Source organism: Gavialis gangeticus, unplaced genomic scaffold (genome assembly GCF_001723915.1).
Source record: "Gavialis gangeticus isolate Ggan-Ray unplaced genomic scaffold, GavGan_comp1, whole genome shotgun sequence".
Taxonomy (NCBI): domain Eukaryota; kingdom Metazoa; phylum Chordata; order Crocodylia; family Gavialidae; genus Gavialis; species Gavialis gangeticus.
In genome coordinates this window covers 24594236-24618920 of record NW_017728992.1, presented here as the reverse complement: position 1 = coordinate 24618920, position 24685 = coordinate 24594236, and positions in this window count along the sequence as shown.

The following is a 24685-nucleotide window of genomic DNA, read 5'->3' as shown; positions in this document are numbered from 1 at the left end:
GGTCTGGAGGCATTCCCCTTGAGTCCATCTGGCATCACAGAATGTTCCAGACCATGAAATAAGGGAAAGCAATTCATATGGGAATTTCAGGCTAAAAATACTATGCCTTTGGCAACATGGTATTTACAGAATGGCATTGTGTGCACTCTTTACAGATCCAATGCAATTTTTTACCCTGGTGGGAAAAACATTGCTAGTATATAAAGACTACGTTTCATACTGATATCTCAAAATGTGTCTGGAAAACATCTCAAGCTAGTTGCACTGGTTCTAAGAATGCCTCAGACATTACATCATGGGTTGAAATTAATCCTGTCCAGATTTCCTTTCCTAGATGTCATCATCTAAAGGATACATGTACTAAGAAACAACAGATCAACTGGTGTGAAGGGTATACAGCCAGATGGACAGTGAAAATAGAAGAAATATGGTACCAGGCTAAAACAGATAAACACTTCTGTGCAGTACAGGTGGGAGGAAGAAATAATGTTACAGGAATTTATGAACAGAAGTATAATGGCATTGCAATGAATGTATGGGTCTCCTCAACCCATGTAGAAGCCTATCAGTGGGATACAGGAGTATGTAATTCTGCCAGTTCAGAATGTGGCCTCCAGGTACAATGAGTAAACAAGATTATATTTTAATGCTATGGGAGCAGTGCACTTTTACCTGAATTACCAGCAATAACTATTAATGATGAAGAGGAGCCTGAGGATTACGATGACCAGAACCTAGAAATCATTCCACCATGTGGTGTTATGCCCACGTAGGAGGGTTTGCATGGTCATCACATAACCCTGTTGAGGTCATAGTTGGGAAAATGTTTTTGGGTGTTAGCAGAGTAAGCTGGTTAAAACAACACAAAGAACACATAGACTTCCATACACCAGGGAAACAGAAGGCATTTTCATTATCCGAAATACATTGTTCACAAGGAAGCTGGTAGCTATTATGTGACAAGTTTCACATGGAAGGGCCACCACAGTGGAATATGTTAGTTAGAAACCATGAATGTCCTTGTAATTATTCAATACTCAGTTTTAATTTTTTTGTTGGGGAATATTTCAACATGTTCCAATTATGGAAGGGGGTTATACAGTCATTTCATCATGGGACTGTATTAATTTTCCATTGTTGATAATTATGACAAAAATACCTTAAAGTGGTTAAAGGATACAGAACAACATAATTGGACCCCATGTGATCGAACTAAACCATAATCAGCAAGTTCTTTTAGGCCCTCAGCTATGCATCAAAGAAATTCAAATAGACTTAAGGGGTTTGAACTTATCTGCTGGTGTTCCAAAGTTTGCTCCTTTCTTATTGGCAATCCATCAAGGTTGGAGGCATTGGCTGGATTTATGGTATATTAAAACTACACAGATGTAAACCTACAGGCAAAGAAGAGATATTGTGACAACTGGCCCGAGTGAAGCTGGATTAGAAGCAGTGGTTTTGAATAGTGTTAACCTGAAGTTTTAGCTAATACACTAGGCTATGCTACAGCTGAAATGCAAAGAATTGGAAAACCCTTAATGAATTCATTATCACGTCTTGGAATTGGGGAACAGCTAGTGGAAGACATCCTGCCAGTATTCTAATAAATTGAAGACGACGACCATCAAATTATAGTTGCAGCAATTGATAAATTAATTCAGTACAATGTTTCTCTAGCCTTGGCCTGTACACAGGCTCAAGCATTAAGCCAAACCACAGTCACTCAAATCATCCGCTCTAGCCTTCAGGGCCATTTTCCAATAGAGCTTAAAAAAATTGTTTGAAACAATGCCACTCAAGGAGAAAAATACCTTTCCAGGTGGTGGAAGTTAGTTTCTTTTACCTACAGTGAGTCAAACCAGCAAATTGTGGCTTATGTGGTTACTGTAAGTGCCACTTCTCATGTCACCATATATCCACTGGTATCTGTGGGTCTTGAAGTAAGTAAAGGTGTTGTGATGTACTCCCATGACCATCATCAGTGGGCATTTAAGCAGCAAAGAAAATGGAAGATCACTAATATCAAGGGATGTCTAATTCATGAAAATATGGGGTATGTGTGCGAGGACCAGAATCTTCAGGCATGAGATGAATGCCTGTATGAACAACACAAAGTCCAGCACTGCACCTTTGATTTAGTTAGTGAAAACGACTCTGTTGTAGTATATGCTGGAAAGGGATGTGTTTGTGTACGTATTCATTGTCCATATATTTTGATTAACCAAGAAATTTTGTATTTGATGATTTTTTCTGTCAATTGATGCTTTTGTAATGTTTCATCAGTTAGTGGTTATGATTTTATGTATTGTGTGCCCCAGTGGACTGTTTAGTCTATCCAAGCTAAATCATGGCTATATCAGAATATAAACCCAGTGCAGATGGGACTGAATTTGCCACTTTTGCAGCAAGTTGTGTCTCAATCTGATCTACACACTATACGCCAATCTATTAAGAAATACAATCAAGAAACTGTGGTTCAAATCAAACATAACAAAAAAGAAGTACTAAAAGTACTAGAAAAGGTCCAGAATGCTGGACAGCATTCTTGGTGGGAAACTTTAATTGGATAGAATCCAACTGTTTCAGGATTCTGTAATCTAATATTACACACTACTGTTATTTTGCTTTTTGTGCAAATGATATTACTTGTGTTCATGATTTTATTGCATTGGAAAATAAAGCGGCTATATTTTAGACTAGAATGCTATCAAATTCAATGGCTGCAAAAATTATATTATGATAAGCTCCTTCAATAAGCAGGATGTCAGGTAAATCTGAGGTAAAATGATCACTCGCTGCATGAAGAGCTCAGCTGATGGCTGCAGCCCATACAGGCCTTGAGCAGCAGGGGCAGAGTTTTATTACCAGACTGACTTCCATGCAGTGATGGCATAAGTGAACCTAGCCATCAAGCACGGGACTGTTAGGGTAGCTTGTCATATTTTATACTTTAAAGTTGCACCTGTTTATAGAGTGGTGAATTATAGTATTGTTTAAAGTTTTCTTTACATTCAGCCTAAAGTTCTGCATAGTCTCATTGTTATCTGAACTTTTCATGTTGCTGGTGTTTGCAATATCAGCTGGCCTTGTTTCTTATAAGCAGCTTATGGCCTTGCGTTTGCTCTCATGATGTTTCTTTCCTTTTTCTATCACTGTGAGAAGTTTTTCTAACACAACATATTAATAGTTTTGTTACTAGCTCAAATTAACTGAACGGTACTAACCAGTCATCAGGAGTCAAGTTAAAGAAAAGCATAACAGGGGAAAGCAAGGAAGTTAAGGTAGTTCAGTGGTTGTTATCGCAGAAGTTTAACACATAGGCACAGACTCTGTGGGTGCTCCAGGGCTCAACCAGCCTCTGAAAAGAGTTAGCAAGTGCTCATCACTTATGAGCCACACTGAGCAAGCTGGGTTGAAATAACATGCTACCTCTTCTGGACATGGACAGGGCTCAGAGCGGGAGTGTGGGGGAAAAAAAAGGTCCCATCAACAAAAAAACAAAGTTGGTGCCTATACCTTAACAGAACTGTCTTTCCACTTTGGGTCCCAAACAGAGTCCAGAACACAAAACTTTGCCCCATCTAGGCCCAAAATGTTAAAAAAAAAAACAACCAAAAAACCCAAAAAAGTTAACCATAGCTGAAATCCCTGCATCTTCCTGTCCACTCCCCAAGACTAGGGAAAGACATTCAAAAAACCTGAGCCTGAATTGATTTAATCTTTGCAGGTTCGTCTAACCTGGATAGGCTAAACCAGTTTGTAACTACACCGACATCCTCTCTGGACTGAAGAAATGCAGGCACAGGCCTGCAGTAGCTCAGGTTAGAAGCCAGAGGCACTAGAGCAGCCCTCCATTCTTTTTTACAGTGCTGAGCTGAGGAGGGGGCATGGCCAGGCACTGACAGAACCTCTGATTAGGGAGGGGTTCTTCCACCCCCCCATTGCTCTTGACCAGGGGCGGAGCCAACAGGGGGTTGCACAACATTTACTTACACGGCAAGGGGTTACACAGGGACTAAGTAACAGTGTTTATTATCCCATTAAGAAAACAAAAGCCTCTCTCATTAGTTCAAGCTCTTCTTTTAGCTCCAAAAAGCCCTAAGTGGTCACAGACACCTCAGCATTAGCTAGCATACCACATGCTGGCTACAGTCCATGATGTGGGAGAGGGGAGGGGGAATCCCTGCTTGAGCAGCCACTGGTGAGTATGGGGAGGAGGAGGAAGCCAGGCAGACACTGCCGGAGCTCCAGCCACGGAGCAGAGGGGCAAGGCCAGCCCAGCTCTCTGAAGCAGACAGCCCCACCCAGGGCTGCAAAGCATCTGAGAAGATGGGGGACTGTGGTTTAAGTTAAACCAGGAAGGGGTCTGGGCCAGACATTGCATAAACTGGTTTGACCCAAATCAATTAAGTCTGATATTACATTCAACCAGGTTTATCCAAAACTGGTTTCCAGCCATTTTCATACTGGTTTATGCGCACTGAACGCCTGTTCTGTTACAGGTATAAACCAGTTTCTGATCATTTAAACTGGCTTATGTGTAACATCTGTCCCTAACCCATGTGTTCAGGGACCCTGTTTTTCTGCTGCTGGGATGCCTTGCCTTTTCATCACAAGGGAAGTCCATCCTGGTTCTCTAGCCAGACTTCTCTTCCCTGCTCAATGTCTGGGATCAGCTTTTATGCTTCCTGGCCTTCTCCCTTTGTTGGTCACCTGACCATGCCTGGTCAGGCTAGCACAGGAGGCTGTTGAGGCTTGCAGTCTCTAGTAGGGATAAATCTGCACCTTGACAACACTTGAGCGTCTTTACTCTCTTATGCTGGTTTCTCACTCTTGGCTCAGAAGGTCCTAATCTGAAAGGGGCCTAGCCCTTCAGTTCTGTCTAGCAGTCTCGTCACAGTACCATATGCAGATTCTCTGGAGCTTGAGCGTGGCCCAAGGGCATGCACTCAAGTATAGTTGAAGCCATCTACTTCGCATAATTGCTGGTCTCTAATTCTCCCCATAGGAGCGAGTGAGTGGATCTCATTTTGTCAGCAGTGGACCCAGAGTCAAGAGAGAAATCAAATAGATATGCCTTTCAGCTATATTTAAAGCTACTTTGCTTACCATGAGTGTTCCTAGGCAGACATTGCTTTGGTTAGTCCTGGACTCCCAATTTACAAGAGAAAGCATGTTAGTTTTTTTGAAATATATGAGGGTTAAATGCAACAAGGTTAAAATAGAGAATGCTACAGTAGCAAAGGCAAAATACTGGGGGCATACAAAATTGACAACTGAAATCAGCAAATGGTGGAAGTCACAGAGAGATGAAATATATCACAGAAAAAAATGAAGAAAAAGAAAACAAAATCCTAGAATGGGGAAGTGGGAGGAAAGGTTAGCAGAATGCTTTAGTTAAGAAAATAAAAATATTTTCTTCTCTTCTCCTATCCTTCACCTTGGGTACTAAAACAAAGTTCCCATGGTCCCTGCATATAAACAGAAAAAGCCCAGATGAAGTTAAGGGAAGGATAAATATATATGGTATGGACATAGACCTTGAAAGGTTGTCTTGAGCATGCTGGGATGAACAGAGTAACAAAAATGAAATTATCTTTTATGTAACAAAAAGGCTGGAAATCCATAGTGACTCAATCCTTATGTCGTCAGATAACAAATAATAAATGGCCAGCTTCTACCATAAGGACTCATGCCAAAGAGTGGCTTGCTCACAGAGTCCTGCAGAGAATGGTGCTAGCCAGTATAAAGATGACAAAGTCTAGCCTAGGAAAACAATGTCATAGATCTTGCTTTATACCTCAAAATTAGAAGGAGCAATGTTACAAGAAACAAAAATAAAGGTGCTGATAGCAGAGGGAACAGGCTTGTACTAACAGGAGACTTTGGCTATCTAGGACAGTTCATATCTGCAAGGAATACATTTAGATATACATCTGTACACATACCGCAGGAAAGCTTCCTTGCACAAAACCCACAAGAAGAACAGAAACAGGAAGCAAGACATAAGAGAGTTTTGAGTAACACCCAAAATACAGTTGCTGGTGTGAAAAGGTAGGGTGGCAGAGAGGAAGTAGGGTCTAAATATATGATTCAAATATTAATCCCTGAAATCACATAAAACAACATGAGAAAAAAAGGGAGAGAGAGGGCCTAGTACTCCAGAGGGTACTTGTATTCCCAAAGGGTAACCTTGCCATCTGACAAAACATAACCCAAACTAATAATGGGAACTAATGGGGATAAAGAGCAAAACTGCAAAAAAGAAAGAAACATGATAGAATTTAAGGAATAATGGTTGTAGAGAGACTTGCAGAGATGGTATGAGAGTCCTGTTGCTTTATAATGAGGTACTCCAGCCATGATGAATTGGTGGCATTTAACTATGTCTTCATGACAGAAATGGGATACCAGAAAAATGATATCATGTCCATCCCCCACATTAGAATAAAGGTTCAATTCCACTAAATAGACTTTGAAGGAGGCATCAGTGTCCCTCTTCCATATCTGAGGCATTTAGGGCCACAGTGAATCAGAGATACTTTAGGACTTGGCAAACTTTAAACCCGTGAGGATTTTCCCAATATCAACAATCTAAATCAGTAATGAACTTCAACTTAGGCACATGTTTCAGAACTTTGTTGAACCAAGTATTTTTGGGTTAGAGGGGGAAAAGGACAAATGCACAGGAATTCTATTCCTAAGAAAAGGAGATCTTTGCTGCAAAACCTGTTTTTCCAACCAGCTGCACTGCCGTTGTCCCTAGTGTTGAAATGAGTGCATGGTGGAATCGTATAGACCCTACATGTTTTACCTTCAAATACACTCTACAGACTGCTGAAAATTAATTATTTCTGTACCTTACAGATGACAGTGGGCAACATTGTCAGAACAAAAAAAAAAAAATGCTTGTTACAAAGACACCAAAGACAGTAATGAAGAACTGGGAGAGCCAAAACCAGCAATTAGAGTAAATAGAAAAAATATTTTTAAAGGGATTTAAGGTACTATTTGAAGAGGAAAAATAAGTGCAATACTTCACTGCTGATTCAGAGAGCATAGCAGTAGACAGGATTCCATGTTTCTCATCCATTGCTATGGATTTTTTCCTCTCCTTAAGTATGCGGTGGCATTTAAAAGCTCTTCCACTTAACTGTTCCCATCCTACAGGCCTTGTCTAGAGACTTCAAAGTGAGATCTGCACATAACTTTACCAGGGCACGAGGCAAGTCATCATTTGTTACCATGATTACAGTAACGCAACTTATCGCAGGTACACAAGTGATACAGTGAATAGGCAGCAAACATTGATCAGCCAACTCTACTGGATATAGCATCTCATTCAATGTCACCCCAGAATGCAAACCTTGCTATAGAGGTACGCTAAGTGAAGTGCGGGGCGGACTTTCCTGCATGTGAGACAGGGGATGAGAGTAGGTAGGCATGTGGGAGACAAGGGAAAAAACATTTTGGTTTTCTTTTATGGAGTAAGTGAACGTGGGTTGGGAACAGGGGGGGTGAGAGGATGTTCTCTTTGATCAGGTTCAGAGGAATGGGAGGGGATGAGGTAAGGTGGATTCCTTTTGAATTTTGGGTTTGGTTTTTTTTGGAGGGGAGGGGAAGTTTGATGTTGTATCTCATTTTAATGTTATTCTGCTTCTGTAGTTTTTGTCTTGCATATAATCCTAATAAATAAATAAAATTACATATGGGAGCCTAGCACTGATATATCACCTGGCTGAAAGAACCTATCTATGAGATTTCTGTGCAACTTGCATAAAACCTGAGCTGCAGGAGATAACTTTTCCTCTACTGGTTTCTGTGTGGCCATGACACCCTATGATGGCCATGCAACCCCTGCCCTGCTCTCTCTAGGACACCAACCCCTTCTTACTTGCTTGACACACCTGTTTACTTGAAAGGGAGGTTGCCCAAGGGCCCTTGACTAAGCCCCAGTTCTTCTAGCCACCAGCAGGTCCCTCCCAATCCCTGCTCTAGTCTCAGTTCTGCCTCTCAGGCTAAGTGGGTCCCCATGACCTGCCCATGCCACCTCAGGGCATCTGTAGCCTTAAGAGCTGTTATGTGGCTCCAACCAGCCCCTACACTGCACCCATACCTCGCAGGTGTTATCAATCAAGCTTCAGTGAGAACTTGGCCCCAATCTGATACCAGACACCTCATGCCTTTACACATTTTCAGGGCCTCAGCCTTCCCAGCCTTAGCCTCTTTTCTCTTGCTGGCTTCCTTAGCCTAAGCCCACTATGCTGGACCTGACTTCTGGTTCTCAGCCCGAGTCTCACCATCTCAGGTTGCACACTGCTTGGGCTCTAAGCCACTGGTCCTGATCTCACCCATCTAGTGCTGTCTCCACCCTGCCTCAGGCACTGAGTCTGCTCTGGCTTCAAGCGAGACCATGGCACTGGTGTCCTTTGTTCTGGGCCCTTGGCCCCCTCTCTCTGTCCCTCTCATGCACAGGACCCTCTGGCCCTACCTCTGCCCTCCCCAGGTGCTGGGCCCCTTGGGCCTTCTCAAATTCCTGTCTTAGATACATTTCCACCTCTCTCTCTCTTTCTCAGCTTAGATCAGAGAGAGGAGATCCAAGCCTGAAATCAAAGCCCTTAGCAGGGCTCTAAACACTAGTATGCCCCTGGCTTTTTACTGTGGGTTAAAATCCAGGCGCACCTCAGTCACCTTGCTGTGGCCTCTGCTCACTTCTGTTTCATCCACTCCCAAACCATTGGTTTAAACTGCAACAAAGGAATAATCGCACCAGCTATAAAATAGCCAGTGTGATTATTCTTTAATCACACTGGCTATAACTAAACCCATACTGAGTCCAAACATCAACAGTAGTTTACTGTCAGATCAGCCATATCCACCCCCTTTGCCCTGAGTTATATCCCCCTGATAGCAAGGCTCCCTATTGCATCTTCCCAAGCTGTACCTCCTTCCCTCATGGGGAAGCCATGGCTGTCCCCAAACCCCCCCTTACCCTGCTAGGAAACACATTAATGAAAATCTAAACAATAATAAAAAGCAATACAACCCTTTCCCCATCCCCACCTCTGTTTCTACTAAAGGACAATGCCAAAAGTCACCCTTGAGAAAATGTACTCTCTCATTTAGAACACTTGCCAGTAAAAGTGGGCAAAAGCTGACAATGGAGACAGGTTGACTGAGATGAAAAAAAGGATACAGTAACTTAGAAAAATGGGAATAAAATACTTCATGCTATATGAAACTACTCAGCTATTCAGTGTAGTACTCAGATTCCATCACTGACTAAAAGGCAAGTTATAGAGGGCTGAACGTAGTGAAAAATGCTTCTAGATTATTCACTGTTGACTTGACGTGCATGTCAAACTATCTGCATTTCTAGTTTAATTTGAGTACTTCCAAAGGCCCACAAAGGTTTAAGTCTTAACTTTGTGAAGCACTGCCACAGGATTTCAGTGACAAAACACTCACTAACTAATTTGAGATCACATGGATAAATCCTATAAATCCTTTGCTCATTCCCCAACAAATGTAAGGATAAGATTTACAAGAACCACAAGTCTAATGAACTATAAAATAAAGTTTTGGGGTACTCAAAAAAAAATCAAAAGGCAACAAGAGAGGTTGTTCTCTCAAATTACCACCCAAGGGACTATGAACAAGGTAACAGGTATTCTCCCACACACCCTAAAACAATACAGATAGCTTGTGCAAGTTTTCAGATTTTTGTGCTTTGATCCCATTCCTCCCTCCTCCATTTCAGCAAGTGAGGCTCCATGTTCTCATCTATCAGATCTGTCTTTCTCCAAAGCAGAGGAAAAATAAGATACAATAAAAATGACCAGAGGAAAGCTGAAATGCTGGTCTCTGCAAAAGCTTCAACATTTGATGGCTTATACAGATCTCCTTGGCCAAGAAGCCTAATTAAATCTCCCTGTGGGTTGCGTTTACAGGGCTTTAAGCACTTCCATTTTCTGAAAAACTCTATAAACACTAAAAAGACCTTCTTGGGGAAAGATCCTAAACCCACTCAAGCTCTAGATCTAGCTCAATTTGAAGCAAAAGTCAAAGGACGTAATCTCAATCTGTTAAAGTCAAAAGGGACTTTGTTGTTAACCACCAATTGGATGAGTTATTAGAACAAGCTCCAAGTTTAATTATAGCTTCACTGAACTACACATGGTAGAGAGAAAAATCAAGCCCTGTTCTCCAATTCATTGTACATGATGCCCTCATTTACACCAGGAGAAAATGCTACCATTGTGGTTTGGTGGCATTGTACACGGGTTCGTTGTATACAAAGTTTCAGGACAACTGTAGAAGATAGGAAGGGGAAATCAGGTTTCTGAATTTAGAGAGAAGAATCCTTAAATCTTCTAATAGGATATTGAGTGTCAGCATAGAGTCAACAGAAGACTACTTAGTAGTATCATATGATAAGAACACATCCTCTTTGATCACAACCTGAGAGCTGGACAGACACTGGGAAAGTTCTTGCAGTCTCTGAAAACTGAATTTTAGACTTTGATTGTAAAATAACCCTTTTATAGAAGACGTATACAATACACTTTTTCCTCAGAATTTCTGTTTCTTGTTGCTAGCTTTAAGAAGGAAGTTAAGAGAAAGCAAAAAGGAAACATAAGTTTTACCAATTCTGTTTTAAACCTGCTATGAAATTTATTCATGTGGACTTGATTCCAATATATAGTAAAAGCTCAAGATAAAGTTAGTCATCTGACTTCCCTCAGATAATAATTATAGTATCTTTGAAATCTGAATAGTAGCTGACGGTTGAAAGAAGATTAATGGCCTTCCCCAAGACCTACATATTTAACTAAAAAATATATTAACAATTACTTGTCTCACACTGATCACTACATGGCATTATACAGAACTGTCAGGTAGCTGCTAGCTGTCTGTGTTTTTTTATGGTTATAAGTATCCATGGGAAAAGTCAGATTCCTATGGGAAAATAATGAGCAATCATGGAATTTGCCCCTTTTTTTCATCTAGGGCTGACATGCTCCAAGTTATATGGCTTTATAAATTTTTATTTATTTCCATCAACATGTCCCTTTGATGTCTTAAGTCTCAGCTGGAGTCACATTTGGAAAGGCAACAATTCCTTTCAAAATATTTATAACCTTTAAAACAAGGTTCAAAAGTAGTAACAGGGCAAAATTCTAAACTTTTTGCAAGTGGTCTGAAGCAAAAAAACCTTCGTTATCACTGAAACATAATAGTGTGCGTGTGCGCGTGCACGCGCACTTGTTATTTAACACCATACATCTTGTATGGTTATATGCCTCTGTGCTAAGCAGATTTAAAAAACCTCTACCAAATCAGAGTGGCAGGGTCCCAATTTTCACCTCAGCAATAGCCTAAATGAGGAGCCTAAGGGAATGTCACCAATATAAAAAGTTGCAGAAAGCAGAGCAGAACGGCACCCTAAAGACAAACCGATACAGAGTCATAAGTGACAGACTACTTCATGGGTTGGCAACCGCCGGAAGGCATGCAGAGCATGGCACGCAAGACCTTTTCCCTCGGCACATAATGCGGCAGGGAGGCTGCAGCCAGCCCTAGCTCTGGGTAGCTGCTGCCAGCCAGGAGCCTGCGCTGCTCCCAGCAGGTGGCTGGGAGGCCGCAAGCCCTGCTGCAAGCAGCCTGGGCACCGTGGCTGGCAGCTGCTACCCCAGAGCCTGGGCTGACTGCAGTCAGGAGGCTGCAAACAGCTGCTGCCTCCCCACTCCAGCCCCAATGGGTGCAGTGCGCTGCCACTCTGGAGGGCCCAGGGGAGGGCAGCAGGGCCAGGAGCACAGCATGTGTGACCCAGAGTGGCAGCACACAGAGCGGCTGCACAGGGAAGCTGCCTGCTACTGCAAGCTCTGCACTGCCCAGGTCACATTTCCCCTGTGTGCACGGGAGCAGCATGGGCAGCACGCAGTGGTTGTGCCCCTTGCTGCTGCCCGTGGCTGCAGGGGAAGTGTGACCAGAGCAGCAGGGAGATCAGGGCAGCAGGCAGCTTTCTCCACCCCCCCACTGTGCCCTGCCATGCTGGGTTTCACACACTGCTCTGCAGAAGCGGCGGGGAGGGCAGCACAGTGAGGAGCATTGCTGGCACCTGCTGCCTCCCCAGAGCCTGGGGCCAGGGCTGGAAGACAGCAGCTGTTTGCAGCCTCCCAGCTGCAGCCAGTCCAGGTTCTGGGTAGCTGCTGATAGGCAGAGCCCGGGCTGCTCCCAGCAGCCAGATGGGAGGATGGAAGCCTCACTGCAAGCATCCCAGGCACCATGGCTGGCAGCAGCTACCTGACAACCTAGGCCAGCTGCAGCTGGGAGGCTGCAAACACCTGCTGCCTCCCTGCCTCAGCCCTAGCCATCTCCCTGCCCCAGGCTCTGGGGCTGGGAGGCAGCTGGGGCCTGGGCTGGGAGACAGCTGCTGTTGGCAGCCTCCCAGCTGCAGCTGTCCCAGGCTCTGGGTAGCTGCCGATAGCCACAGAGCCTGGGCTGGGGGGCAGGGGCAGGGGCATGAGCATGGCTGGGGGGCTGTTGTGGGGGGACCTGCAGAAAACAAATACACAAGATCAAAGGGAGTATCAGTTCTTTTATTTATTGTCTCCAGGTTTACAATTTTTAGAAAATCTGGTATTTACCATTTAAAAAAGGCAACATTTATAATGATTAACTATGCTAATATGCAGCATAATACGTATTCCCTTGTTTTGTTTATCTGGTATGCCGGCACTCTGGCACCTTCCAAGGTAGACATTGTGGGGGTTTTCAGCACTCAGGCCAAAAAACATTCCCTACCCCTGGCCTTTCATCAATGCAATGTAAGAGCATAATCAGGCCCTCACTGATTTGAAAAAATATAAATGACAAAGCACAGAGCAAGGTAAGGAAGAATCAGATCTTGTGTGTACCACACGTATGAGTATATACTGCTATGAAAAATCCCTGTGGAATGTAATAGGGATAAAACCAGTAGTGTTTGTTACAAAATATCTAAAATAAGGGCATTTTTGCCATTGAATTATTCTTATCCAAATTATGAAATTCAGTAGTAGGGATCAAATACAACATGAAATGTTACAGTGCTTTTAGATATGGTAGGTCTATTATGTGTGCCAGAACAGGGATTGTTTCATAGTTCTTTTCAGAATAATGGGCCAAGTGTTCTGCTGGTACAAACCTCACAGTTCCATGAACTTGAGTGGAGTTCAACGGAGTTGTGACAAACTATCAAGGGCTTGGGACAGACATTCAAAAAGCCTGTGCCTGAATTGATTCAATCTTTGCAGGTTAGTCTAACCCCTCACCTTGCCCAGCTGGGCTCTGTGGTCCTGCTACCCCTCTGGAGGGAGGAAGAAGAGTCCCTAGCCAGAGTCTCACAGACTCCCCAATTCCCACCCTGAGAAGAGGGGGAAGACCCCCCTCACCCCCGTTCCCAAGGCATGGAACAGAGCCCCTCCTCCCCACCCTGCAAAACAGCCAACCCAGCATGGCCCTGTTCAGGTGAAGGGGGCAGGGAGAAGGGTTAATTCCTCCCTCCATCCTTTCCCTGCAGCTGAGGTCAGGAAGTCCCAGGGTCCACCACTGCAGCCCCCTCCCCTCTGCTCCCCTGCTGCAGTGGGGGAAGAGAGGAAGGAGGGAAGAATTAACCCCCTCCTTGCCCACTTTCCCTTAACAGGGCCATGCCCGCCAGTGTCTCCGCTAGAGCCAATCCCTGCTCTGGCTAGAGAGCAGTGGTGAGGGGCCAGCTTTGCTGTGCAGCAGAGGCCTGCCCAGCCCAGAGAGCATGCCATGATGCTGGGGGGTCTGATTTATCTTAAACCAGGAAAGGGTCTGGGACAGACATTGCATAAACTGGTTTGAGCCGTATCAGTTAAGTCTGATGCTACATTCAACCAGGTTTATCTCAAACCCCTTTGGCCATTTTGAAACTGGTTCATGTCACGAGTTTTGTTTGTCCACAGCTTGAGGGGCAGTTCCCCCACAAACCGATCTTCTTGAAACATTGCTTTGGATGCTTCTTGAAACTTGGCGGGCTTTGTGAACTCAGCAAGAGCTACCAGTCCTGCAGTTTTGACCCCCCTGTGTTGTAACACATAGATGTGACAGGAGTTTTGCTTTCAAGAATTTGGGGTGCAGTTCCCCCAAAATCCCTGCACCAGTCTTCTTGAAACTTGGCAGACTTCATGCTCTCTGTAGAGTCTACCACCTCTGAATCCAAATCAGACAAAAAACAACAAAGTTACAAATATTTTATTGTTTCCCCATTATACCCTATGGCCAGATCTCAGAGGCAGCTCCAAAGCACTGCAGAAACTCTGAACCACTTTGGGAAGCCTAACGAGGCCAGCGCTTCAACCCTGGTTCTGCTATTTTATCTTTGTGGCTGGACTCACTGGTGGTAACAGGACTCTGCTCATACACAAGTTCACACATTCACAACTTGAATCTTGGAGAGTATTTAATTTATTACTCCTGGTTTCACTTCTACCCTTCTCTGTTGCTATACTGTAAGTGCAATATCAGAATAAGTAATAGACTGGTGCCTATGCATTTTATAAAGATATTCCAGCAAGAGGGGTTACACAAGGAGATATAGACTAAATAGCAGAGGAGCCAATCTAGAAACAGCCCCATTCAGATTGCTATCCTTATAGCATGGCCCTCAAAACTCTGCTGTCCTATATCAGATTGTGATTTCTGACTGGATTCCAAGTGGTAGGGAGAGGAACAAAGCTGTGTCACTAGCTGGCTACCATCCCAATGAAGGGGTTTGTTTTGGCTTCTTGGAATTATTTATTTTGTATGGATTTTTACATAGGTTTATTTTTGCATCCTTGTTATCTTTATTATTTTAAGAAGAGACAAACCATTTCCACAGCAAAATAAACACCCTTCTGTTCTTCTGTGAACTTCTGTAAATAAGCAATCCTCTTTTGGGATGTAATAGTACCTTCTGGACAAGGCCCATTTGACCTCTACCATGCCCAGTTAGTTGTCAGACTGCTCATCATGAGAAATGACTATGCATAAACACACTGCAACAACTCAGCTGACTTATCGCTGGCTGACTGTTCCCTACTGTAGAAATAACTGGGCCACTGGGCATTCTGGGAATGGCAAGGAGCCAGAGAAATTTTTATTACATGATCTTGCACATGTTTCTAGATAAGACTCGACTCCTGTGGGTAAACTCAGTGAGTGATATTGCCATGGGCGACTGGTACCTCCCAAGTCTGGGTACCAGATCGCCGACAGGGGGGGATCCCCCAGCCACTGATCACCAACTGGAGAGGGGGGGGCAGTCCCCCTGAGGCCAATCACCAACCGGGGGGGAGGGATCCCCCGAACAGCCGATTGCTGAGCCGGCAGCAAAACCAGAAGTACACTCCTGGTTTCGCGGCTGGTGCTTTCAGGGAGTGTACAGCTGATTTCAGGGGGTGCACATCCACCCACATGCACCCCTTATCCATTGCCAATGGATATTACCCCAGCTAAATGCATCAGTCAGGTAAAAGCTCAAGTAAAAAGCTCATCAAGCAGGATCTGTCCTTTGCTCAGCAGAGTGCTCCCTAATGTTTAAAGACACAATAAATTACACACAGACTTCCACAAGAGCTGAACTCTCTTGAAAATCTGGACTCAACTGTAGAAGCTCAGCGCTTCTGAAAACTTGACCCCAATTTTATAAGTGGACAATATCCCTGTCATCAAGACCTGCCTCATTACACCAGTCAGCTTTCCAAAAAAAATATTTTGCCTTAATTTTCATAAACTCCAGAAAGACCTAACCTCCCATAACTTTGCATGCATAACTCCTTAAACCACTTCTCCCTACACAGAGCAACAGTGCCAGGGAAATAGAGCAGCTTGCCTTTTTTCCAATTAAAAAAGTTCTTGACAATCCTGGGAAGTCTGTGAGGCTCTTGGTGAATTTGTCCATGTGTGTATTGGTTCAACACATTTCTATAGTAACGTTTTGAAATCTCATTTCATTTTAATGAGAAAAAAAAAGAACTTACAATCTTATTCTTGTTTTCATTTTCTACTCCTCCTGACACTTCTTTTATCTTGAAAACTGCAAAAAAGGATTTTCCCCCCCCAGCACCAAAATTTTATACTTTTATATGAAAATATATCCAATGATTCATGCATTATTATTAAGGAACTTGTTCCTTTCCACTTTTAATGTATCTGCTTACTGTGTATGACCAACTGAATGGGTGTGAAAGGAAATGGATAAGAATTGCTGAAAAGGAGTCATTTGCTCTCCCCCTTCCCCTAGCTGTCTAAATAATTGTGTGCAAGTTTCCATGAACCATTCTTTGTGCTCATCACAAATGCTTGCCCCAGTTTTTTCCTTTTAAAAACCAGCCTGTCCTGTGTTTAATGAACAGGAAAGAGAGAAATATTTGGGCAGCACTGGAAGAGACAGGAGAGAGCCAGATGGCCGTGTGTGAGATACAGACAGCAGCCTGGTAGCTAACTGTGTAGGAAAGGCAAAGGAGGAGGCAGCCTGTGAAGAACAAGAAGGGTAAGAAAGAAACTGAGAACCAAGCTTTTGTTGACATCAGGAGCCAAGTAGCTGCTTGGATGTACAAGGATAAGTGAGATGTGTGAGACAAGTGGTAATTTGAGACAACAAGGAAGTAATTCAGGGAACCCACAGATCTTTGCAGCAAGACCTACTGGCCAGTACTTAGCTGCTGTCTAACATAACCATTGATCAGAGGTGGCATCCCAGGTACTAAACCCCAGGAGCCTTGGTGACCAAGGACCAAGCCTTGGTTGTCTTAGGACTCCCTACTGGACTGTCTTCTTCTGCCGGTTTAGAAACTCTCCTGTTCTCATATTGACAGCTAAAACTTGTACCTACTTGTACTTGCACACACTCGTTCCTGCCACTCTGATTAAAGATACCAGCTATACTTACTAACAGCATGAGAGCGGTTCTTGGGAACTTGCCAAGGGCTACAGCCTGGTATTTAGATTGTCTCAGGTACTTGCCTGCGACACCAAGACACCAAGTCCAATTTGAAATATCTAACAAGGTTTAGAGGGCCCCACAACAAAGTGACACTTTCCAGCCAGAGATCCTATTTTGCACCACTCTTAACTGAACTAAGGGAAAAATGCAAAGAATGCTTGTATCTGCATTCTATTATTAGCTATTTTGAAATAAGAACCACGTTACTTTATTAATAAAGATGTCAGATTCCTGTCGTGAACTGAAGCCCCCTCTAGCTACAATTTCTCAAATACTGGACTGTGAAGTCTGAAAGCATTTAAAGACATTAAACCTATACCTATATTCAACCCCTTTAATGTTTCAATGAACATCCAAAAGTTTTATAGAAAAAATAAATGCAAACCAAGCGAGCTATATAAAAAGTGAATGCATTGTTTAAATGGCTGCTGGCTACGCTCCATTGTTAGGTATGGATAATCAAATCCAGTGAGCCAATTATAAATTGCAAGAGAAAAGTAAATGGCCAGCATACAATAAAAACTAAAGAAAAACGAAGAGCCAAAGTCATTCATGGTGTACTTCTAGGGGAGTAAAAATGAGACTAGGAATGTGACCCTCCTTTGTCCCTGTCAGTTGATCTCTTAAGCCAGCCAAGCACAGACTTGAATGAGACTTCACACATGTTCAAGTGTACTCCTGACTTACGATGCAAATGAGAAGAAAAATATATTAGTCTAAACTGAGTCAGCTTGATTAAAAAAAAGTTCAGAGAAGACGAGCTGAGAAACCTAAGGAAGCTATTTCCATGCTTTGCTCGTCTGACAGGGCTGCTTCTCATCATCCTACCATGTACACACAGAGTTTTGTAAACAAACATAGGGCCAAACACAAAAAAGGGTCTGGCCTGTCACATACTTCATTCTGAAAGTATTTTTCCCATGAACAGTATTCTGATGCAATAAACATTCTTCTCTCATAGGGCCTTTGTTGCCTTGCTTCTGTCAATTAAATTTGCATGAGAGTTGGATGGGGCCACAACAAAACCTAAGGCCATTTATCTAGAAACCTACCTTTAGCCAGCTTGGTTTCAAATCTGGAACAAAGTTCATACTTGTCATTAAATATATGCATTTTCAAGGGTCCATGTACATTAAAAGTTTACATCAATCCTGATGAAGAGCACATATCAACTGCTGAAACTTCCTTAGCCTGACGAAGGGTTCTTGAACCCAAAAGCTTGCTTAAAAATTGTTCTCCAACTATTTAAGTTGGTCTAATAAAAGGTATCAGATTCACTCAAAGAACCTTGTCTGTCTATGTCCTTAGACCACCATGGCTACAACCTACACCCGTTACATCAATCCAATGCGTTTTTAAATGGCCAAGATGTTTTGGCCTACTCAAACTGCCTTCCATCTGACCAACCTCAATGTCAAAGGATACAAGGTAAGCTATCATTACTGTGTATGCTTTTAAAGCACATATTAGTGAAGAAGCTGGACACTCAATATGAAACCAAACTGGAGAGGAGTTATTTTCTTTGGAATAACTGAATATTTCAACGGATAACAGAAAGAATGTTTCTGAAGCAGTGCCTGAAGGAGGCACTGCATTATCATACATTAAATCTGGTCCAACCTTGTCTCAGAGAAAAGACAAAACACCCTCTCAGACTTGGGGAGTGGGGACTGGATATAATATAAAGATTATGAAGATATGCAACAAACCTTTCCCTGCAGTAGGAGGGAGTTAGGGGTAGGAGAGGCAGGTTTGCTCAGCAAATGAATTGGGAATTCAGCGGTATTAGAAACAAGTTGTGAAGGCAAATGGAATTTGAGGTGTTTGGGTGACATTGAAAAAACTGACAAAAGAATGGTTAAACATTGTGCTGGTCAATCTTAAAAGCATAGATTGCAAATTGAAATGACTGAGCATGCTGTAGTTTAATTTAAACATTTTTTTTCCATTTTTCTTCCAAATTGCACTATCATTTGCTATTAATAAGTCTCCAGTTTTTGGCCTTTGGCAAACTGGGATTTAAATGCAATGTCATAACCAGAACTCTATACACTGAGGATAGCAGTGTTCTGCTCCTCTGTAAGATAGTGATCTTGTCTGCAGTAAATTTTATTTGAAATGCTGTTAAGTTTCAAAATAGTGTTTTTGGATAGTGCAAGTTTCCATTAATTCATTTTATAGCCAGTTGATTAAGAAGAGCCATGGTCTCTGCTGCAGAGACTTCCTGTGCCTGAAGAAGGGTGATTGCACCCAAAAGCTTGCAAAGAACTTTTCCCCAACTACTCAGTTGGTCTAATAAAAGATATCACATCTACCCAAAGAACCTTGCCTACAACAGAGAAAATGTTTTTAACAGTGTGAATTCCTATTTGAAATCTCTGGGTTTATCATGTGAATCATATTTGCACACCTAATAGTGCCACAACACCCTGGTTGAGAATCACCGCCTTCAAGACTCACTGGTTCAAAGAGTCATTAGCTTTTGTAAACAACAACCTACTTTGTCAGATGCTATAAATCAGTGGCTCTCAACCTTTTTTTGCTGCGACCCTAACTCTGCCCCCTCTGCTGGGCCAGGATTACAGGGGGAAGGAGTGGCAAGAGTTGCATGGACCATATGCCATGACAGCCCTGCAGGTGGGAGGGGCAGAATGAGGGGCGGACCCTCCACAACCCTCATTTGCATCGCACCCTGAATTTGGGAGCCAGTGCTATAAATGGTCTTACAGATTTATACCATCTATTGAAGAAGGCAGTTGCTTACAAAAGCTTATACCTCTGAACCAAATAGTTTTTAAAACGTCACCCTGACTTACCTCCTGCTTGACCTCAGACTAACACAGCTAACTACTTCTCAATTCTCTCAGATCAACTAAAAACTCTCCTGCTAAGGGCTACAGGGGCAAAGCTTTACTGTAAAAGTTGTGCTGCCAAGTTCCTTTGGGCCACAGTCATAGCAGAAACTGGAACAAGGAAGGACTGCACTGTAATACCACATTGCTGATAACCAGGCAGCATGGAGAAGGAAACTGCCTGAGTCAAATGCAAAGGGAATAAGAGCTGCAGCTGTGGGGTTGAAAGTAAGTAGATTAGGACAGAGCTGGGGTAAGGAAGAGATGAGAGGTTTAACAGGGCAAGTAAATAAGGAAGAAAATGGAGGGGACAAAGGAGACAGAGCTGATTAAACATGGGGCTGGGGTACCAGAACTGGTGTCGGCTAGGCAAGGAAATTGGGACAGGAGTACTGACAGAGGCAGGAGTACTAAGACTGGCTTAGAAACTGGGAGAGAGGAAATAGGAAACCATTGGGGATGAGAAGCATGGACTAGGGTGATTAAAGTCCAGAAAGGGGGGTGGGGGGGACTGAGACTAAGAAGGAGATTCAGAAAGGATGAGAGTAGGTCTTGCTTGGCATTACAGTAAAGAGCTTCCCAATGCAGAGTGTTACAGTAAAATATAGAAGACTTACTTATGGGTAATATGAATTATCTAAGGGTACTGTACTGGCATGAAATGCTTGACAGTATAAATGGAGAAAGGAGTGAAATCTGAAAGTGACATTATCTTAGTTCTCACTTCTCATTTCTATACACTGGCCATGGGGTCAAGAACAAGCTGGCTTCTGCAGGCACATGAAACCAAAAAGTTAAAGGGGGAAGAACTTTTAATGCTAGGATCATATCACATTCCTGTCCTTAAGCAAAGGCATGTGAGAGGTGGTACGTTTAGCAATTGGTCATCTTTTGTAACACAATGGGAAAGGTATGAAATTGCACTATAGCTGAATAAGAAAGAAAACAGGAGTTGCCGCAACATTAGCTACATTAATCAAAGGCCTCTACATGCTCCACCTTCATCTGGTTATGTCAGCAGCAGACCAAGAGAAGCCTATGTAAAATCCTAGAAGCTCTCCCAAAGTATTTTAAATCTACAAAGAATGCAACTTGTAAGATTTATGTCAGTAACCAGGAATCTGGCAAACAATGGACTATTGCCCAACTATGCAAGATAGCCAACTCAAACCATGAAATCTTAAAAGGTAGGCTAGTTTCTGAGATTAACAATAGGGATAAAAGATTAAGAAATACAAGAGCACCCATTTACTCTACAGAGTACCCTGGAGAAGGGCAAAGCTAGTTAAGCAGCTCACACCCAAATGCATAATGCATGGGGAGCAGGAACAGACAATTCACTAAGTCACACAGGGAAAGAGTGAAAACTCAGCTACACTCCTATAAAAACAAACATACAAATACAGAATAGAAGAGATAAAGCACAAGAAGAAACCTGTGCGTATTGGGGGAAATTGACATTTTAGGGTCATATGCAATAATTTGGAAAAAGATAAAACTATGCCAAAAGTTAGCAGACAAAGGAGAAAATGTAGCACGTCAAAAAAGTAAAAGTAAAAATGAGCTTTTGCTTCTATATGATAGCGCAAACAAAAAAAATGTTGTATATAGCTCGGACTACTATCAGATGCAACCACGAGGCAGGAGCAGACAACAACAAATGGAAGGCAAATTAACAGTGAGGACGTCACAGAATGCACTTTGCTACACAGGCTTCCTCAGCATTAAACAAGACAAGAAAGCAAAATAACAAATCAAGCAAAGCCATTATATACCACTAATTTAAACTGTAAGAAAAAAACATGGAAATGTGCACAGACTAAAATCTTGGGTAGGTGAGATGATGCAGAAGCCACTACACTTTCAACAAAAACAAAGGAAGTGATTAAACGTAGACTAAACCTGGGACAATTGATCAATATAACAATGCATGAGGAAACCCATAAACCTTATCCAGAGTAACCACTGCATGGTGGCTTCCCTCTAGGAAAAAAAATAGTAAAATATTATGGTGCAAGAGGCAAGGATTTGTGGGGTAGCTTTTACTGGACCAACTGCATATTTGGGATAGTTTTAGGCAAGCTTTTAAATGCAGGACATCATGTTTTTTGAAAGAGAGGGATGTGTTCTAGACCTGGTATATGTGGAAATAAAGTGAAAGAATGTAAGTAAGTAGTACCTCGCCTGCCTCAGGGTACCCAGTGCATAGAAAGAAATAGTGGGAGCAATAAAGCAAATGAAAAGCTAAGGTACCATTGCCAAAGTCACAGTACGCCCAAGTGGGCTAAAGCAGTATGATATCTATTGAAAAGCCAGGTACAAAGATGCAAAGAGCTAAAAATGCACAGTGCAGTGCTTACCTCATTTCAGAGGGACTAGGCAGCAGGGATGAGGGATTGGCCAGGCCTTTGCAAGAAAGCAAGCTTAAGCCTATGTTTATTATCTAATTATGTCCTCATGCCTCACAGCACTCTTCAAAGGATCTGGTGGCATGCTCATTGAGAATCACTGCTCTAAGTTGAGGCTGTCCAAAATAAATACACATGGTGGTGCAATACCAAGACATTTTAAACAGTCCTGCCAGTGGGAAATGTAAAAAAATGGTTAAATATTTAAGCCAGTTCTGATATTCATGTTTCAAGTAAGAGGTAACTGGAAAAAGGCATGTGAGAGTAGAACACTTCCTGATACTGGATGGTATAACACAATAGTATGTTTTGTTGTATAGTATAATATCTAGGAATTTAGAACTCTTCTTTCATGAAATATCTGATGACCAAGGACAAATGAATGCTGCACCATAATGGCTATTTTCTTGTGTTTGAACACTGGGCAAAGACTGGGACTGAGATAAAAAGTCTATAGGACAGAGACTGGAATTGGGGCAATGAGGTAGGACTGAGAAAGAGACTGGATTAGAAGAAGGACAAGTAGGAGATGGCAGAGTACTAGGGGTCAAGCTTGGAAGATGGGGAGAGGAATAACCAGAAGAGTCAGCGCTTAATAGAGCAGAGCACGCTGCTTTAGAGAACACAGAATACAACCCCAAATTCCCTTGGTATCATCAAGTACTTGTGAAACCCATTACAAAGATGCCCTCCTTCCCCACAGTGCTGGCATACATACTGGATAACAGCTTACTATTGTTATCATTTACTACATTTGCTCAAGCTGTGAATTTGTATGGAATAGATCCATAGCTGCTGAACCACATAAATGGTAAACAGGATAGCAGACAGCAGGATTTCTTTTTATTTGGTTTAGAAATAAACTTAGGAACTTATGCAAAAAAAATGCTAAAAACATTAAGGCTGCAAAGTCAAATGCTTAGTAGTTAAATTCCAGAAAATAGGACTCTTGTAAATGCCAATTCAGTTCCTCCTGTGTATGCATTATGATAATCTTCATCAGATAGTCATATGCTATTTTTTTTGCACAAGAGCTTTTTCTTGTTCATTGGATAGGCTGGACCTGCTTTCATTAGGCCTCTGCTTCCTTTTTAGAAGAATTTACAAGCATCCGAGTGTTTCCAACGATCTTATTTTAATTTCACTTTCTCTGTATTCTTATCTGACTTTCCCTGTGGTTATTTTCATGTGCATGCTAAAGATGTTTCTTTTTTTAGCGAACAATTGCTTACCATTTTCTGTAAAGTTAGCAGGATTTCAGAAGATGTGTGAACTTAGACCTTGATTCTGAAGTTGTCCACAAAAAAACCCATTTCAGTACTATAATCAGTTCTATAGAGTCACTGGTGGCAACCCCACTTACGCCTTTTCTATCTTACTGGAAAAAAGTCAGAGGCCTACTATCCCCTAAGATATTTGATCTTAAGACATGATCCTGTGCCTAGCAAGACTCCAAGGGCAAGTGGAGCTGACCGTACCTAAACAAGTTGACTGGTCCCAGTGGAAAGGAAGATCATCTTCCGGTATAGCTTTTAAGATTGAAAACAATGTTTTCTGCATTTGGCATTTGTCTTTCTGTTTGGGACTTGAAAAAATAATCTTTGCAATAAGCCATTTATACACACCTGGCTACATTGTGGCCTCAGTCCACTAGTACTGAGTACTACTAGTATAAATTAATGAGAAAAGTGGAGTCACTCCAGATTTATATTGGGAGAATCAGAATCATCTTTAGTTAATACAAAAAAACTGAGATAAAAATTTTGAGCTGGAGCATGAAATTCTCCATTACTAGATTCCATTACTGTTTTAGTCTAAAGAGCAGTAAATTCATTACCTTCACTCGAGCAATAACTACAGAGCCTTTTATATATTCACCAATAATCTAATTATAAGAAATGCTGATGTGCCCTTTATTTTTGCTCATTTCAGCTTTTGCTCAACTGACAGACACTGTGGTACTTTAAAATATTACAAAGAGTGTAGCAATGGAGGAGCAACAGTTTCAAACTGACACATTGGAAAAGGAACTCACATGGCTAAATCCAACGCCACAATAAGGACACCGTGTTTCCTGACATCAGGTCTAGATACACACATTTGGGGGCATTAGGAAAAGATTAAATCAAATCAAAATGGCTGCCCAATATTAAGTAAGTCAGGATGGGTGAGCTAGCAGGGCATTTTGGGGTCCAGCAGGCTGGAGTGGATCAGGGGTCCGCCAGGTGATGTGGGCAAGGTGCAACCCATGAGGGGTGGGAAGCAGTTGTGACCCATGGGTAGGGTGAGCAAGCATGGCATGACCTGCAAGTAGGGTGTGGGGTGGGGGCAGGCACGAACCATGGATGGGGTGGGGGGAGCAGTCCGCCAGGTCTAGCCACTCACAAAGGTTCCTGATGTGCGTACAGGACCTACACCTCGTGCAGGAG